At 43.5% G+C, this 18,535-nt stretch overlaps 1 protein-coding gene across 4 annotated transcripts in view; it reads right to left on the minus strand.

The window, feature by feature from the left end:
- IP6K1 (inositol hexakisphosphate kinase 1) overlaps positions 1 to 17,197 on the minus strand; it is an 84,103-nt gene extending 66,906 nt beyond the window's left edge. For 2 of the 4 annotated variants that reach the window (XM_059939677.1, XM_059939675.1), the window contains exon 1: positions 17,024 to 17,197. The gene's annotated coding sequence lies outside the window, so the exon portion shown is untranslated. Of the gene's footprint in view, positions 1 to 16,702 lie in introns of all 4 variants that reach the window. The other 2 variants (XM_059939676.1, XM_059939678.1) reach the window with 2 other exon arrangements.
- Between the last annotated feature and the right edge of the window lie 1,338 nt (positions 17,198 to 18,535).

Genomic DNA, 18,535 nt, shown 5'->3' on the forward strand with positions numbered 1-18,535 from the left:
CATTAAATATCTTGGAATAAATTTAACGAAATATGTGAAAGACCTCAACATTGAAAACAATCAAACAATGCAGAGAGAAATTAAAGTCGTAAATAAATGGAGATCTACATAATGCATATGGATTAGAAGACTCAATATTGTTAAGTTGCCAATTCTCTCCAAATGAATCTATGAATTCAATGAAATCCCAACCACAATGTCAGCAGATTTTTTCACAGAAATTGACAAATTAATTCTAAAGTGTATATGGAAATACAAAGAACCTAAAATATCCAAATCAATCTTGATAAAGTTTGACAACTTACACTACCCTGACTTCAAGACTCACTATAAAGCCACAGCGGTGGGGTACTGGCATATAGATGAAAAAACAGATTAATGGAACAAAACAGAGACCCCAGAAATAGGCCCATACCTATACAGTCAATTAATTTTTGACAGAAGTACTAAAGCAAACAAAGGAGCAGAGAAAGTTGTGGTGATTTTAAACTACATCAAATTTTTCAACATTCCTTCCCCCAAAAGGCAGAGCCCTCCTCTCGCCTCTCCTTGAGTATGAGATGGACTTAATGACTTCATTCTAATAAACAGAATATGGCAGAAGTGACAGTATGTGACTAGATAAGAAGCTTCTCCCTTACTGTCTTGGATCATTCACTCTGGAGGACATAACTGCATACCAGGAGGGTACTCAGAGAGCCCACATATCAGGGAACTGAGGACTCCTGCCAAAAGCCAAGTAAGTCATCTTGGAAACAGATCCTCCAGCCCCAGGCAAACCTCTATCACTGGCAGCCCCAGAAGACATCCTAACGGCAACTTCATGAGAGACTATGAGCCAGAATAACCCCGCTAAGCCCCTCTTCAATTTCTGACCCTCAGAGACTGAAGTAATAAATGTTTGCTGTTTTAAACTGTTAAATTTTGGAGTAATTGAACAGATAACAAATACACAAGTCTTTTCAGCAAATGGTGCTGGTACTGGGACAAGCTATCCATACTGGTGGAGGGTGGGGAGCGAGTTTGAACTTCAACCTCAATCTTACACAATACACAAAAATTAATTCAAGGAGGATCAAAGACCTGAATGTAAAAGCTAAAACTGTAAAACTTCTAGGTGAAAACACAGGCGAAATATCCTGCACTTAGAGATAGGCAAGGGCACAGAAAGCAATACCCATAAAAGGAAATATTGATAAATCAGACTTCAACAAAACTGAAAACTTCTAACCTTTGAAATATACTTTTAAGAAATAAATAGGCAAGCCACCATGGACTGACAGAAAACTTTCACAAACATATATCTGACTGGTATTCAGAATATAAAAAGAGCTCCTAAAACACAATAGTAGACGGAAGTTAACAGTTCCATTTTTTTAATGGGCTGAAGATTTGAACAAGTATTGTACTTCACAAAGGAAATATACAAATGACCATTAAGTACAGACACCAGTGCTCAACATCATTAGTAATCAGGTAACTGCAAATTAAAACCACAATGAGATATTACAATACTTTCACAAAAATGGCTAAAATTCAAAACACTTACAACACGCTAAATGTTGCTAAGGACGTGGAACAATCACAACTCATACATTCTTGGTCGGAATGTAAAATGGTACAACCATTTTGAAAAAGGTGTTAATATTTCCTATAAAACAAGACATACATCTACCCTATGATCCAGCAATTCATTTCCCCTCAAGAGAAATGAATGTATATGTTCCCCAAAACCACTTGTACAAAAATGTTCACAGAAGCTTTACTCATAAGTCAAACCCTGGAAGCAGACCAAATGTCCATCAACAGGGGAATAGATCAACAAACTGGAATGTTCATGCAATGAAATACTTCACAGCAATAAAAAGGAATGAACCAATGATACAGGCAATAGCATGGATAAATCCCTAAACAGTATACTGCATGAAAGAAGCCCTACACAAGAGTACACGGGGTATTATTCCACTTATATGAAATTCTAAAACAGGCCTAACTAATATATGATGAAAAAAGTCAGAGAAGTTGTCTCTGGCTAGAAGAGAACAGTGGTTTAATCACTTATATTAAAACAAATTGAAAACATAAGGTGGCAGCAACAAGAGAATTCTGTTCAGAAAATACTTATCAAATTATTAATAACTTGGGACTTCCCTGGTGATCCAGTGGGTCAGACTCCTAATGCAGGGGGCCTGGGTTCAATCCCTGGTCAGGGAACTAGATCCCGCATGCATGCTGCAACTAAGAGTTCGCATGCTGCAACTAAGAAGCCTGCATGCCACAACTAAGAGTCCGCCTGTTGCAACTAAGAATCCCACATGCTACAACTAAAGATACCACGTGCCACAACGAAGACGCAGTGCAGCCTAAATAAATATATTTTTTTAAATTAATAACTTGTTATATAGTGCTGACAAACAGCAGTTTACCAGTTATCAATATATTACCTCTTTGCTCCAAACCCAAACATCATAGCCTGCTCTGCAAAAGTGGAGCTGAACCCATTAAATATTTTCCTTTGCCAACTGATGTTAAACTTTATCAGTAGAGGACACTGGAGAGACTCTGCAAAAAGAGGAGGCTTCTCTACATGGTTCCAGTATGCTCCTATCACCAGGCCCCTGCCAGCCAGTGAGCTCCCCGCACTGTCCAGTCACTGATGGGTGCCTGACACCTGCAATGCATAGTGGTCAGCAGCACGCAGGGTCCAGTAGCTTCCTCTGACACCTCACTCAAGCAGTTTTGTGGCAGAGTGGTTCCAGCAAGACACCCCTCCATAAATGGCTTTCTCTGACATCCAAGAGGGTAGATTTCCAGCAAGTTCTGGAGAAAACATTTCCAACATGTTCTGCCAGTGTGACACCACAATGACTTTCTCTGCCATCCAGTTAGTCATGGCCACCCTCTCCTCCAACAAGATATGGATTTCAGTCCCGGAAGGGTATCTTCCTTAAGCACTCTGTATCAGCCCTACAGGTAGTGGCTATTCCTACATATGCTACTCCTATATTATTTAGAGTTCACTCTATTTCTTACTAGCCAACCCATCACTACTCCAATCTCCTGTTACCTGTCCAAATTACTGTGTGGTTTCTGAATGGACCCTGAAAGTTGTTTCAATGAGTTGAAAAGGCTAAGCAGCATAAACCTAAAATGAGAAATTTTATTACCTACATAAACTCCACATGCTTCTGCTTTATTCACAATTCTACCAATGAAAACTAATACAACACTGTAAACAGTCAAGTTAACATGTCTAAGGGCCTAAGGAGCCCTACCTGGTACACTCTGCTTCAGGAAGTTACTCAAGCTTAATATTCGGCTCCCTGAAGCTAAAGCCAGCATTTTCTTTGGAGACACTCATGAAATAGCTAACACAACCACATATCTTATAATATACCTTCCAAAATATGGAAGAAACTTCTTAGCATTCATTTTACTTTCTGTGCTAAAAAAATAATTTTATTTTTCATGCAGAATATCAAAAACCAAAACAGCCTAGGTATGCCCCGTGCTTGCCTGAAAAATCTAGTGTTCTACTTGGCCCTGACCCACACAATATCCTCCAGTTGAGCAGTCTTTATAAGTTTCAGAACACTTTCCACCAAATCAAGTTTGTGTCTAAGTCGCAATTATAAAGTCTCCAAATCAGTCGTGAACCATTAAAATAAAATCTGCAAAAAACCTTTTTTAAAGGATATAATCAAATATATGCTGAGTACCCACAACGAATGAGACCCTGTAGAATACTGTAGTAATAAGACAAACACAGTTCCTGCCCTCAGAAAACTGAAAGTGAGGATGGAGAACAGGTAGAAAGGAGAGGCAAATAAGCAATTTTAAAAGAGTATGGGGCTTCCCTGGTGGCGCAGTGGTTGAGGGTCTGCCTGCCAGTGCGGGGGACACGAGTTCGAGCCCTGGTCTGGGAGGATCCCACGTGCCGCGGAGCGGCTGAGCCCGTGGGCCACAATTACTGAGCTTGCGCGTCTGGAGCCTGTGCTCCGCAACAAGAGAGGCCGCGATAGTGAGAGGCCCGTGCACCGCGATGAAGAGTGGCTCCCGCTTGCCACAACTGGAGAAAGCCCTCGCACAGAAACGAGGACCCAACACAGCCATAAATAAATAAATAAATAAATAAATATTAAACAAACAAACAAACAAAAAAACTATTAAAAAAAAAAAAAAAAGAGTATGATAGGGACTTCCCTGCTGGTCCAGTGGTTAAGAATCCGCCTTCCAATGCAGGGGATGCGGGTTCGATCCCTGGTCAGGAAACCAAGATCCCCCATGCCGCGGGGCAACTAAGCCCGTGCACTGCAACTACTGAGCCCGCGTGCCACAACTAGAGAGCCCACGCACCACAATGAAAGATCCCGCATGCCGCAACTAAGACCCGATGCAGCCAAATACATAAATTTTTAAAAATAAAATTAGAAAAATAAAACAAGTTACAGGTTAACCATTTGACAAGCTTCCCCTTTATCTGATCAACACCATAAGGTAAAGAGATTAGGTACTGTCAATCCAATATTACAAACACAGTAGTAGAGAAATCAGCTGACTTGTCTAAGTAAGGCTCCACAACTAATACTTGAAATACCAGCATTCACCTTCCTCACCTGGTTCCAAGAAGAGCTCCAAGATGGATCTTTTCAATCTAGTCTGGGGAGGCAGGCACCACTCCGTACAGGATTGAGTGAGATTAGTACTCTAGGCAGTAAGTACACAGAGAGGTTCATTTGCTCAGAAAGTTTACTGCATTGGGCTTCCCTGGGGGTGCAGTGGTTAAGAATCCGCCTGTCAATGCAGGGGACACAGGTTCGATCCCTGGTCCGGGAAGATCCCATGTGCCGTGCCGCGGAGCAACTAAGCCCGTGTGCCACAACTACTGAGCCTGCACTCTAGAGCCTGCGAGCCACAACTACTGAAGCCCACGCGCCTAGAGCCTGTGCTCCGCAACAAGAGAAGCCACCGCCATGAGAAGCCCGCGCACTGCAACGAAGAGTAGCCCCTGCTCGCCGCAACTAGAGAAAGCTCCCGTGCAGCAACGAAGACCCAACACAGCCAAAAATAATAAATAAATAAATTTATTTAAAAATTAAAAAAAAAAAGTTTACTGCCTTAACAAAATGATGTGGGGACCCCAAACCTTTCAGACACTAGAGACAACATTTACTGTTGCCTGTGCCTTTTTCACACTACAGGGAAGGCCACAGAATGTGAGGAAGAGAAACTAAATAGTCGGGACACCAAAAGTTTCAGAACCAGGCTTGCCCTTAAGAATATCACATATTCCCTCTACAACTTTAGACATCACCTAGAAACTGAATACAACATTGCCAAAGTCCCCACACTCTACATTAATGTCTAAGACTCTGAAACCATCCCACCTGAAAAAATCATGGTATCTGGAAACCTTCACATTATAGCTCCAATGTTTGGGTGATAATATAATCTTGGAGGGTTTCAAATCTCCCAGGAAATACTCTGAGTGCTGACAACCAGCATCAATGTCCATGGTCAGGAGAAAACTTTGAGAAGTGTGGTTGAAACTGTACCCTTAGGTAATATGTAAGAGAAAAAAACACAACATCTAAATCCAGTAGCAGTTGCTATTTGCATTATAAAACTAATTTATAAGCCAACTCAAAAGAAATAAGGTCTCCCACCCTCCCCCACTCTCTATCCTGGCAGACGAGAAACCATATTGGCATCATCAGTTCAGCTACCAAGATAATGCTATAGTTCAGATGCAAGGCCTCTGTGGGGCTCCATTAACAACATCTGTTAAGACAAAATTTGAATTTTTTTTGGGGGGGGGGCCGTGTTGGGTCTTCATTGCTCCACACGGGCTCTCTCTAGTTGCGGCGAGTGGGGGCTACTCCTCGTTGCAGTGCGCAGACTTCTCATGGCGGTGGCTTCTCTTGTTGCGGAGCACGGGCTCTAGGAGCGAGGGCTTCAGTAGTTGTGGTGCATGGGCTCAGTAGTTGTGGAGCATGGGCTCTAGGCGCTCAGGCTTCAGTAGTTGCGGTGCGTGGGCTCAGTAGTTGCGGCATGCGGGCTCTAGAGTGCAGGCTCCTTAGTTGTGGCGCACGGGCTAAGCTGCACTGTGGCATGTGATATCTTCCCAGACCAGGGACCAAACCCATGTCCCCTGCATTGGCAGGTGGATTCTTAACCACTGCGCCACCGGGGAAGTCCAAAATTTGAATTTTTTAATAGGGAAAACTAAAGTAATAATACATACAAACAAAAAAATTGACTTGGGAAGAAAGTACAGCCAAGCAACGCTGTCAGTGTATCAAAGCCACTCACATAGTCTTCAGCAGACCCAGCAGTCAGACTGGATACAGGGAGCAAAGGGTACAGTTATCAAAAGGCTCCAAGATGAGCCGAAAGGAGAAACAAAGTCCCCTGCATAGCTTTTAGGGCTTATCAGTCAAATGAAGAATATCAGAACCAATTATCTGAACTTTTTTCTAACAAAGTATTTTACCTTAATCTCAGGTTGTACGAGGACTAGAAAATCGACCTGCTTTGTTCATGGGGTATGACCCTAACTACAGTCTTATACTTGAAAAGATAAAGTCCTTAAAGGAAAGTTGGTTTTGATTTGCTTTCATCACCTTCAGACAAGGATTTTTACCATCAATAAGTTTTACAAACAGCTCCAAGATCCTTCACCCTCCCACAGGGCCAGTATTTCAATAAGGACCACATACAGCAATAAGGTTTGCTCACAGCACAGATTATAGTTTCCCAAGTAAAATGCTTACCCACCTAAAGCCAAATTTCCCAGGTATCAGGCCAGGGTGCACAGCTGTTGAGGAGGAAAGGAAAAGTTGTCCACATTTAAAAGATGAGGAAACTGGGCTTCCCTGGTGGCGCAGTGGTTGAGAGTCTGCCTGCCAATGGGGGGGACACGGGTTCGAGCCCTGGTCTGGGAGGATCCCACATGCCGCGGAGCAACTGAGCCCGTGTGCCACAACTACTGAGCCTGCGCGTCTGGAGCCTGTGCTCCGCAACAAGAGAGGCCGCGATAATAAGAGGCCCGCGCACCGCGATAAAGAGTGGCCCCCACTTGCCACAACTAGAGAAAGCCCTCGCACAGAAACGAAGACCCAACACAGCCATAAATAAATAAAAATAAATAAATAAATAATTAAAAAAAAAAAAGAATGCCATTTGAATGGCTTTCAGTTCTTAAAAAAAAAAAAAAAGATGAGGAAACTAGGCACTTCCCTGGTGGTCCAGTGGTAAACAGTCCACCTTCCAATGCGGGGGACGCACGTTCGACCCCTGGTCGGGCAACTAAGCCCGCGTGCCACAACTATTGAGCTCACGCACCTCAACGACAGGGAAAACCTGCACACCACTAGAGAGAAGCCCGCATGCCTCAACTCGAGAGAAACCTGAGCAGACGTGCACCGTAACGAAAAGATCCCGCATGCCTCAACAAAGATCCTGTGTGCCCCAGCGAAGACCCAACGCGGCCAAAAAAAAAATAAGGAAAATAAATAAATAAAATAAATATTTTTTAAAAATATGTCATTAAAAAAAATAAAAGATGAGGACACTAAAGCACACAGAAGATAATCAGATGAAAGCTAAAGTAGAAAATGGAAAGCTTTATTTGGCCCACTTTATAATATAATATGAATCTAAACATTCGTCTAAGCTCACAACAAATATGAAATGCATGTTACTCTTCTTTAAAAAGAGCAAGCGAGGGAATTCCCTGGCCGTCCAGTGGTTAGGACTCCACGCTTTCACTGCCGAGGGTCCGGGTTCGATCCCTGGTTAAGGAACTAAGATCCCACAAGCCATGCAGCACGGCCAAGGCGGGGGGTGGGAGGGGGGGAAGGAACAAGCATTTCACTTTAAAAAAACACAAACATCAAGATCTATTTTGTATAAAAAACAAATTATATAGTAGTTTTACTCATAGTTGTCAAAACTTAGAAGTAACCAAGATGTCCTTCAACTGGTGAATGGATAAATAAATGGTGGTACACCCACACAATGGATTATTCAGCATTAAAAAGAAATGAGCTATCAAAGCCCTGTAAAGACATGGAGAAATCTTAAATGTACATTACTAAGTAAAAGAAGCCAATCTAAAAAGGCTATATACTGTATGACTCCAACTACATGACATTTTAGAAAAGGAACAGTAAAAAGATTAGTGGGACTTCCCTGCTGGTCCAGTGGCTAAGTCTCTGTGCTCCCAATGCAGGGAGCCCGGGTTCAATCCCTGGTCAGGGAACTAGATCCTACATGCCGCAAGTAAGAGTTCACATGCCGCAACGAAGGTCTCGTGTACAGCAACTAAGACCCAGCACAGCCAAATAAATAAATAAAATATTAAAAAAAAAAAAAAAAAGATTAGTGGTTGCCAGCGGCTGGGGGAGAGGAAGGGATGAATAGAAGAAGAGATTTTTTTAGGACAGTGGAACTATTCTGTATGATACTATAATGGTAGATATATGTCCTTATACATTTGTAAAAACCCATAGAAGGTACATAAACTGCAGACTTTGAGTGATAATGATGTGTCAATGTACATTCATCAACTGTAACAAATGTACCACTCTGGTGTGGAATGTTGATATGTATGAGTGGGGCCAAGGGGTATATGGGAACTCTCCATTCAATTATGCTATGAACCTAAAACTGCTCTAAAAAATAAAATCTATTTTTTTATCTTTTTAAAAAATTTTTATTTATTTATTTATTTATTTAAGTTTTGGCTGCATTGGGTCTTCGTTGCTGTGCACAGGCTTTCTCTAGTTGAAGCGAGCGGGGGCTACTCTTGGTTGCGGTGCGCAGGCTTCTCATTGAGGTGGCTTGTCTTGTTGCAGAGCACGGGCTCTAGGCGCACGGGCTTCAGTAGTTGTGGCACATGGGCTCAGTAGTTGTGGCTCGTGGGCTCCAGAGTGCAGGCTCAGTAGTTGTGGCGCACGGACTCATTTGCTCCGCGGCATGTGGGATCTTTCCGGACCAGGAATCGAACCCGTGTCCCCTGCACTGGCAGGCGGATTCTTAACCACTGTGCCACCAGGGAAGCCCCAAAATCTATTTTTTTAAAAGCCAATTTTTTTGTTTTGTTTTTGCTCTTTTGTTTTTTTGTCTTGTTTTGTTTTTTGGGGCCACGCTGTGCGGCATGAGGGATCTTAGTTCCCCAACCAGTGATCGAACTCATGCCCCCTGCAGTAAAAGCACAGAGTCTTAACCACTGGACCACCAGGGAAGTCCCCCAAAAGCCAAATTATTCAAATGTTATAATTTTTTATCTGGGTGGTTGTTAGGTATATACAGGTGTAAAAAATCATCTAATTTTGTGTTTCTATACTTTTATACTTTTTGTGTTTTTATACTTTTTTTTTGTTTGTACACTTTTATACATATTTTATGCTTTAATAAGAGTTACTTTAAAAGAAAACAAAAATTTAACAGGGAAATCCAATCATTTGAGGGGCGAAAAAAAAATGTGTACTTAAACGAACACTGAGGCAGAGCCTATTTATCATGACAAGGCATGGGCACTGTCTGAGCACTGATACTCCCTGGCTGTGTGGCCTAAACATTCTCACTTCATTTCGTCAAATGTAAAGTGAATGTACTACTACTTGTCTCATAGGTCTATTAAAAAAGAAGTTCCTTCTCTTATCCACTTAGTTATTCAAAAGAAAAACAAGAAGACCAGGGAATAAAGATTCCAATCAAGCAAGAGGAATACTGCATATTAGTTCTCTCTCTCAACAAACTATAAAAAATACAGTAAACTGGGGACTTCCCTGGTGGTGTAGTGGTTAAGACTCCGCGCTCCCAATGCACGGGGTCCGGGTTCGATCCCTGGTCAGAGCACTAGATCCCACATGCATGCTGCAACTAAGAGTTCGCATGCCACAACTAAGGAGCCCGTGAGCTGCAGCTAAGTAGCACACGTGCTGCAACTAAGACCCGGTGCTAGCAAATTTAAAAAAAAAAAAAATGCAGTAAACTGAAAATAAAATAGACACTTCAAATTTTTAACAAAAGGCCCTCTTAAAGCAGCATTTAAAGAGTAATTTTCTCATTTCAACCAACTCCCACATGAACATTTCATTCATCTTAAATACCCACCTTATCTTCTATCCAGAAAATATCATTTTAGCAACTCCATAAAAATCCAATTTATTCTTTAAGGGATTTGAGAAGCTTTAAAAAAGGATGCTGATAATCAAGTTCTTGGCTATAAAGAAACTAGTCACTGAACACTAGCACAAGAAGTCAATGGTGAAACAGAATGCAGCATGCCAAACAGAGCTATGAATATGCAGTGTGGAAATGACTTTAATGGGACGGGGGATTTAAGGGATGAATATTCATCACCAAAAGCACTGCTTGCTGCTCCCAGAAATTAATATCTAGAATACTTAGCTAGGACCCTCTGGTTGGTGCTAGTTTTCAAATACCACACATGGAAGATCATCAGACAAGGAAGCCTCAAGCTTTAGAAAAAAGGTGCATGTGAATTAAAATTAATTCACGTGTAACTTTTTTTTCTTAGGTAGCAAAATACCTGCCACATGACCAACAGTCTAAAGAGGCAGTGCCAACTGTGGTAACTGGGCGTGGATACTTAGAAAGGCACAAATCACCAAGGCCAGGCTCCACAGAGAGATGAAGGATAAATTTTGTGAACCCTGTGGATGACCAAGAAGCCTCCTAGCCCGCGTCAATTAACAGAAACCCAGAAACATGACAAGTAACTGAAGTTCTAAAGCAAAGAGACCCCCCTCAATCTAGAAGCTTGCGTCTACATGCAATAGTTCCTGATTATTTCAACTTCCCACTTCAATGGAATATCCATTAGTTTTTGACTCAGCATGGGTACATCTGGAAATCTGGCAAAAAACAGAAAATGAAGCTTAGAGCTGAGAACTACAAGGGATGAATAATAACCAAACTGGGCCCGGAGTCCAAAGAACTGTTCAACTTTTTCCGAAACAGTGTCCCTGAATGAAACTTATCTAACACATGTATTTTCTATTTATTTATTTATTTATTTATTTATTTATTTATTTATTTATTTATTTATTTATTTATTTATTTATTTATTTATGGCTGTGCTGGGTCTTCGTTTCTGTGCGAGGGCTTTCTCTAGTTGCGGCGAGCGGGGGCCACTCTTCATCGCAGTGCGCGGGCCTCTCACTGTCGCGGCCTCTCTTGTTACGGAGCACAGGCTCCAGACGCACAGGCTCAGCAGTTGTGGCTCAGCAGTTGTGGCTCACGGGCCCAGCTGCTCCGCGGCATGTGGGATCTTCCCAGACCAGGGCTCGAACCCATGTCCTCTGCATTGGCAGGCAGATTCCCAACCACTGCGCCACCAGGGAAGCCCTGTATTTTCTTTATAAGGCGCTTCACAGCCTTCTTGTGCTTAGGAAAATTAGACAGCGCTCCAGCACTATACTTGGGAGGCATTTTAATCAGCAAAATTACCAATAAAAAAAAAATATATGAAAAATCATGGCACTAAATAGACCATGAAAAGGACACCTGTTTACCATACAAGTATCCCCCACTTTTCGAAAAGTCACTTTACGCCACTTTGCTTTTATGAAAGACCTACATTAGTACCTGCTTTCACTAACCAAAAGAAATCCAAAGAGCATTTTCACTTTTATGAAAAGGCAGAAAGTAAAAACAGCATTCGGTATTTGTTTTGCAGGGAGTCATTATAGAAGCAGTGTGCACCCAGAACAGCGAGAGTGGCACTGCCAAGCTCCTTCCCCGGAAACTACAATCAGCATCTCAGCATCAAGCTGCTACAGCTCTGAATTGTATCTGTGAGCATCTGTGCTTTATCTTGATTTAAACTGCGCATCCGTTAGCAAGATGTGTCCTAAGGTAATTGCTTCTTCACTTTACGCCGTTTGGCTCATGAAAGGTTTCATAGGAGCACTCTACTTCCATCTGAAAGCACTCTTCTTTCACTGGAAATCAAGGGAAATATGTATTACAGCTGAAACAAGATGGCAGAGTGTCACCTGGTTCCACCTCAGCTGGGAATGTACACCAGGCAATTCAAATTTTTCACCATTTCTGGTCTGCAAAGGGTTTTCTCTGATCACTGGAGTGGCTCAAATTTTAATTCATCGCCAAACTTTAAAATCAGGAAATTACACATGAAAATCCAGATTTCTGGTTTTCCTTTAAAAAAAAAACAAAAATCACAAGATCTGGTAACAACAACTGGCTAAAACTAAGAAACAGTGACCCTTTCAATAGGGCCTGTGGTTGCTAGTTCACCGAAGTCCCCACCACTCACCACTGCCCTTACACCCTGCTTCCCTAATTTACTGCCAGCTAGCCCCTGATGTAAATGCATCGTTTACCAACCCAGACGTTTATAATATACTGCTGACTGCAAAAAGGTACAAATCAGGATGTAATGCATAATCTCATTTTTGTAAAATTTATAAGACACAGAAAAAAAGTCTGGTTGTACAATAAAACAGTAACAGTAAAATTATGGATGGTCCTTTATTTTTATTTCTTCTTGTTACTCATGTTATCTTTTTTTAAACTAGTGAATATATATTACTTACATAAGTTATTTCCTACAACAGCTTCGAGATATAATTCACATACCATAAAAGTCACCCATTTAAAGTGTACAATTCACAGGAATTCCCTGGCAGTCCAGTGGTTAGGACTCCGTGCTTCCACTGCAGGGGGCATGGGTTCGATCCCTAGTCAAGGAACTAAGATGCCGCATACCACACGGCAAGGCCAAAAAATAAAATAAAATAAAAAAATAAAGTGTACAATTCAATGGTTTTTAGTATATAAAAGATATGTGCAACCATCGCTACAATTTTAGAACATATTCATCACCTCTCCTCTCATCTACCCCCAAGCCCTAAGCAACCACTAATCTACCTCCTGTCTCTATAGATTTGCCTCTTCTGGACATATCCTATAAATGAAATCATATAATATGTGATCTTTTGTGTCTGGCTTCTTTCACTTTGCATAATGTTTTCCAGGTTCATCCATGTTGAAGTATATATTAGTACTTCACTCCTTTTCATTGCTAAATGATTTTCCATTGTATGTATATACCGTATTTTATTTATCCATTATCGGCTGATAAACATTTGGGTCATTTCCCCCTTTGGTTATTATGAATAATACTGCTATAAACATTCATACACAGGTCTTTGTGTGTACATACATATGTTTTCATTTTTCTTGGGTAGATAACTAGGAATGGAATTGCTGTTAACTCTATGTTAACCATTTAAAGAACTGCCAGACCATTTTCCAAAGCGACTGCATCATTCTCACCAGCTGAGTATAAGGACTCTGATTTCTCCACATCCTCACCAACACTTGTCATTATCTAACTTTTTGATTACAGAGTAAGTTGTTTAGAAGTGTTCATTCAATCATAATACACTCAGATTTTTATGGACTTCAAGATGCTCTTATTCCCTGACATCAAAATTTAGACTTGAAAAGAGTCCAATTCTAGACCTGCTTCCCTAGCCTGTTCACCTTCTGGAAAATGAGGGGACAGGAATAAATGGGCTAAATCCCCACCCACAAATAAAACTTTTACAGAAATGATCAGATTTTCTTAGCACTCAACAAAATAAAGTCTCTAACAGGGATCCAGCACTGAAGTGAACATATGTTCCCATCAAAACTCATTTGCAATACCTCGTACATAAACCCAGCTTCAAACCATAATAGCAGCAAACATGAATGAGAGTCTCAATCTATCACCTTTTGTAAAAGAACCAAAATGTCTTGGGTTTTTACACTCAGAATTCATTGCTCAAATCCTGCTGTAGTATAGGAAGAGAAATGAATCTGATTTAAAATCAGGGCAAAAGCACAGATCCACTGGCACAAACATACAAAATGCCCCTCTGCTCCAAGCCGGAGACAGGGTGCACTGTGCAGCCTTTCCCCAGCTCTACCCATCACTGCTCCTTATAGTCTCAGGGCAGCACTGGGAGGAGGACAAGCAGCAAATACTACTGACATGTTTACAGAAGCCCAAGGTGGCAGTGAGAAGACCCAACCAAGAAGAGAGTCTAAGAATCTCAATGCTATGCTCACCCAATACATGTTTTCCAAGAGTCAAAAGTGGCATCTTAGCCAGGAAGCGGGTTGAGCCGCAGAGCCCCTTCTGAGATGCAGAATTGCTTTCTGTTCTCAGGCTTCAGTCATGCACTTTGAGCAAGTTCTGCTGCCTCTTGCAGAATGAGGATGGGCCTCCATAAGGTGCTAGAGTGCAAGCACTCCAGGCAGGGTAGGAGGTGGAGATCCATGGCCAAATTCTCATTTCTATTTGCCCATTCCCTCCATTTCCCTATTTAATTAGAGGGTGTTCTAACTCAGACAAATTTAGCACATTTTTGTAAACATTTAGTCCTTATCTACTACATGCAGGTACAAGAAGACACAAAAACACAATCTCTACAGGAAAGGGGTTAGGTCTAATCAGAGAAAACAATTATTCTCAAAAGAGTATATACTGTGTTTTTTGTTTGCTTGTTTGTTTTTTTTAATAAGGGCAATGATACTACTGCAGTTCAGAGGGAGTGGAGTATTCCCAAGAACTGGAATGTTTTGGGAGTGTTTCATAAAGGAGGTAGGAGGGACGTGAGCTGGACTCTGGAGAAAAGAGAAGTGACATTGAAGGCAAAGAGGGGCAAAAGCCAATGGATTGGCTGGTAAAAGGATCTGTGTAAGGAAATATCATGTATGGAATGTTTACCAAACCATTTGGTTAGTGGGGTTAGGACAAACCCTGAAGAGCTGGGTTGGGGCCAGCTGGGCAGCAGCACCTTAAATGCCACATTAGGACATCAGATCTCATCCCATAAGTCTGCAGCAGTTTGACTTTAGTGTAGGATCTCCATAGTTGTGAATTATGTCTGTTGCTCATAATAGTTAAAAGTGTTGACATTTACAGGTGAATTATGTAAATACAAAGTTAAAGTAGATGGAAGGGCCACTATTCTAACATTCCTACTCATCTGCACTTAAAAATGCCCAGCACAGAAGTACTGCTATTAACTATCTCTGAGTAATAACATACACTGAATCAAGCAAGCATCATCTAATACTCATAAGTATGCATGAGGCAGTAAAAGCATTAAACAAAGGCAATAAAGTTCTTGGATATTCTATAATTTCCTTGGGGCAGCAGTTCTAACATACGGTTAGACCACGAATGGACTTTAATGGACCCCCTGACCTCCCTAAAATTGCATGCAAAAATTAGTGTAGTGAAGTTGACTGAGTGGATCTGTCTCTTTCTATATCTCAGAGAGGTCAGATACCCAAAATAGTCTAAGAGCCTAACTTAGGGTTGTTTTAATAGAAAACAGCAAGAATCTGGGGACTTCCCTGGCGGTCCAGTAGTTAAGACTTCACCTCCCAATGCAGGGGGTGCGGGTTCGATCCCAGGTTGGGGAGCTAAGATCCCACATGCCTCACAGCCAAAAAACCAAAACAGAAAACAGAAGCAATATTGTAACAAATTCAATAAAGACTTTAAAAATGGTCCACATCAAAAAAAAATCTTTAAAAAAAAAAAAGAAAGAAAAAGAAAACAGCGAGAATTTAACCCTGTGGCAGCCTTAACTTTCTAAAGGAAGTGTTAATCAGAGGGGGGGTTGGGGGGAAGTTAGATTGAGGCCATTTTGAGAAGTTCCTAATATTTTCATATCTCCCTCCTTTCTTGTAAAGAACTGCCCAAGGAACTAGTCTCACCAAAATCAAGACTCATTCAACGTTCAAAAAATGGCCCAAGGGAGGGTAATGAAATATCTAAAAACTACTCACTCAACTTCTCTCTCTTCTCACAAGTAAGGGAAACAGCAACAGGCCACCAGCTGCCTCTGGTTTCAGCATCTTCTCCAAAAAGATCTCCTGACCAAACAGCTAGTTTCCTTCAAAATTACACGTTCTGAGGTGACAAGATCCTGACACAAACCCACAAAGTATTGCTGCTTGACTTCTTAGTCGTCTCAGGCAGGCTTGCTGTAAGACCATATACAGGAGCCTATGCTGAGAAGCCAAAGGACCACAGGGAAAGAGAAATGTGTTTTGGAGCACTCAGAACTCTTCCTAGACCTGTACACCTTGCCCGGCGTCTCTAACCCTCCTACCCTCACAAGAAGCGGGGGCTGGCGGTCTGTTTTCATTGCGCAAGATACATTTACTCTATTAAAAGTTAATTTGGCATTCACGAGACAAAAAGAAGTTTCATTTCTTTTTCTGATTCTAACACACTCCCACATTTCCTTTGTCTCCTGATTACACTTGCCAGATTATCTCTTTAGGAGATAAAATCAATCAACTCACCACCATAATATTCACTTTCTCCCAGAGCCAAAAGAGCCTTACCACAACTCCAAAGAGTGGTGGTCCAGAACCAAAGAAATTATGTCCCAAAATAAAATTCGGGCATCATGGGCATTTAACCAGGCCCTTCAGGAAGAAGCAAACGGTGAGCTCCGAGGAGCACAGAAGGCAGGCGCCAGGCAGAGGGCCTTCGCCCTGTCAGAATCACAGGGCCGTCACACTGGCCTGCCTGGTTCGCGGGGGCTTTCGACTGTTTCGTCTAGTCTTAGTCTCAAGCAGTCTGAAAGTCAGTCGCAGGAGCGAAATCTAAGAAAATGGTACGTGTATTTCTCACCTGGGAACAACACAAGACCCCGGAGAGCATCAAGCTGGCACTGGACACGTTTCAGCGCTGCGGGTCAGCGGAGCCCAGGGCTGTAGTCACAGTAACTAGTTTCCCGCTACACCTCGGGAGCGGGGCTCTCGGACCTCCACCCCGAGGCCGTCCTCCGACCTCGGCAGCAGCATCTAGGAGGCTCCACGGGCGGCCCGTCAGGACGATCGAGCGATGCTCAGCCGATACCCCTGCCCTGCGCGCGCCAGCTCCAACCCCGCGCCCGCCGCCGCCCGCCCCGCGGCGTCAGGCCGGTCTTTCTGCCCGGCTTCTGTCACTCACCGGCCGGCCCAGGCAGCGGGCGCCCACGGCTCCCCACGGGAGCTGGGCCCCCCGGGCCTCCAGGTTTCGACCCGCCCCCTGGCAGGCAGCGCAGGTGGCTGAGCCCCGCAGCAGCAGCCCCACACCGGCCGCTCGGACCACCTCCCGGCGCTGCCCACTAGGTACGGATCAACAACAAGATGGCGACCAGCCGAGGGGGCGGGGGCCGGGCGTCATAGTAACCTGGGCGGCAAAGAACCCGCCCCCGGCTCAAAATATCCCCAATCAACAACCTCTTTGCCCGACGCCCAGGGGAGTGCCTCCCGCTCACAGGTCGGCCAGCCTGTCAGTCAGACCCTGCCTCTCGTGGCCCGTGCCGAACGCCTCAGCACGTGACTGTGACGGCACGGGTTGGCGCATGCGCGCCGTTCCCGGAGTTGCTGGCGGCAGAGCTTTCACTGGCTACTCCGAGTCCGGAGCGCCCTTGGCATCTCTGCGTGCGCGGCCCCCGTGCGCAGCCGGCAGCGTCTTCTCCCATGCATGCTTAGGGAGTGTCTGCTGTGTGCTACATCCCTTTTTTTTTTAAATCACTCACCCTAGAAGGCAGGACTTGTCGCTCCCTAGTGAGGAAACTGAGGCTCAGAGGGGGAGGCCGGGCCAAGGTTACACCACCTCTGGAAATGTAAGCACCGGGTTTCGTTCCTCCTCTTACTGGCTCCAGTGTATAATGCCCTCTTCCCAGCGGCTTCCCTAGCTTTGCCCTTCATCAGCCTTTTGTGCTGCCCCAGCAGTCCCTGGTCTGTTGTCCACGTTTGTTCTTCTGCCTGGAGTTCAGTCCCCAGTTCAGTCCCCAGCACAAGCCCTGGCACACAGCGGGCATTCTTTCTTCCTACCCTAGAGCATCTCGTCTTGAGTTCTTATAACATCTTTTGCCCTGGATTGTCATGATCTGCCCCCGAGGCCAACTGTGAGTCTTGGGAAGACTGTTACCCCCTATGCAGAGAACCTAGCCCTGGGCTTGGCATCTGATGCAGTCACACAGCCTGACCCACATCAAGTGCCTGGACTAGCTAGTTTTGTGACTATTGAGGCTTGGTTGCCCCACCTGTGGAATGAGGATAACAATCAAGCTCCTTAGAGATGAGGATTTAATAAGCCCTTAGAGCAGGGTAAAGTGCTCAGGAAAAATTCACCTGCAACCCCTTCCAGTAAGGGCCTGCTGTCAAGTTGCTGGCCCTGAGGCCAGTTCTAACACCCTCACTTTATTGGAAGCACCGTGAAACATATTTTTCCCACAGAAGGCACTCAGCTTCTTCCTCCACCTGGGGTACCATAACTGGCTCAGTAAGGGAGGTCCTCTGGTACCCTAAGATGGTTCAAGTCCACAGACTTGACAGAGGGGAGAAGATTGAGAGAACTTGGGGACACCACAGTAAAGGTAGCCTCCACCAAGACAGCAGGTCCTCTGGGAGAGCTGGCAGTAACCTGAGACCTGATGCTAGGCTGGGTATGGGGAGTGAGCTAGCACTGCAC

Source organism: Balaenoptera ricei, chromosome 11 (assembly GCF_028023285.1).
Source record: "Balaenoptera ricei isolate mBalRic1 chromosome 11, mBalRic1.hap2, whole genome shotgun sequence".
In the NCBI taxonomy this organism is placed as follows: domain Eukaryota; kingdom Metazoa; phylum Chordata; class Mammalia; order Artiodactyla; family Balaenopteridae; genus Balaenoptera; species Balaenoptera ricei.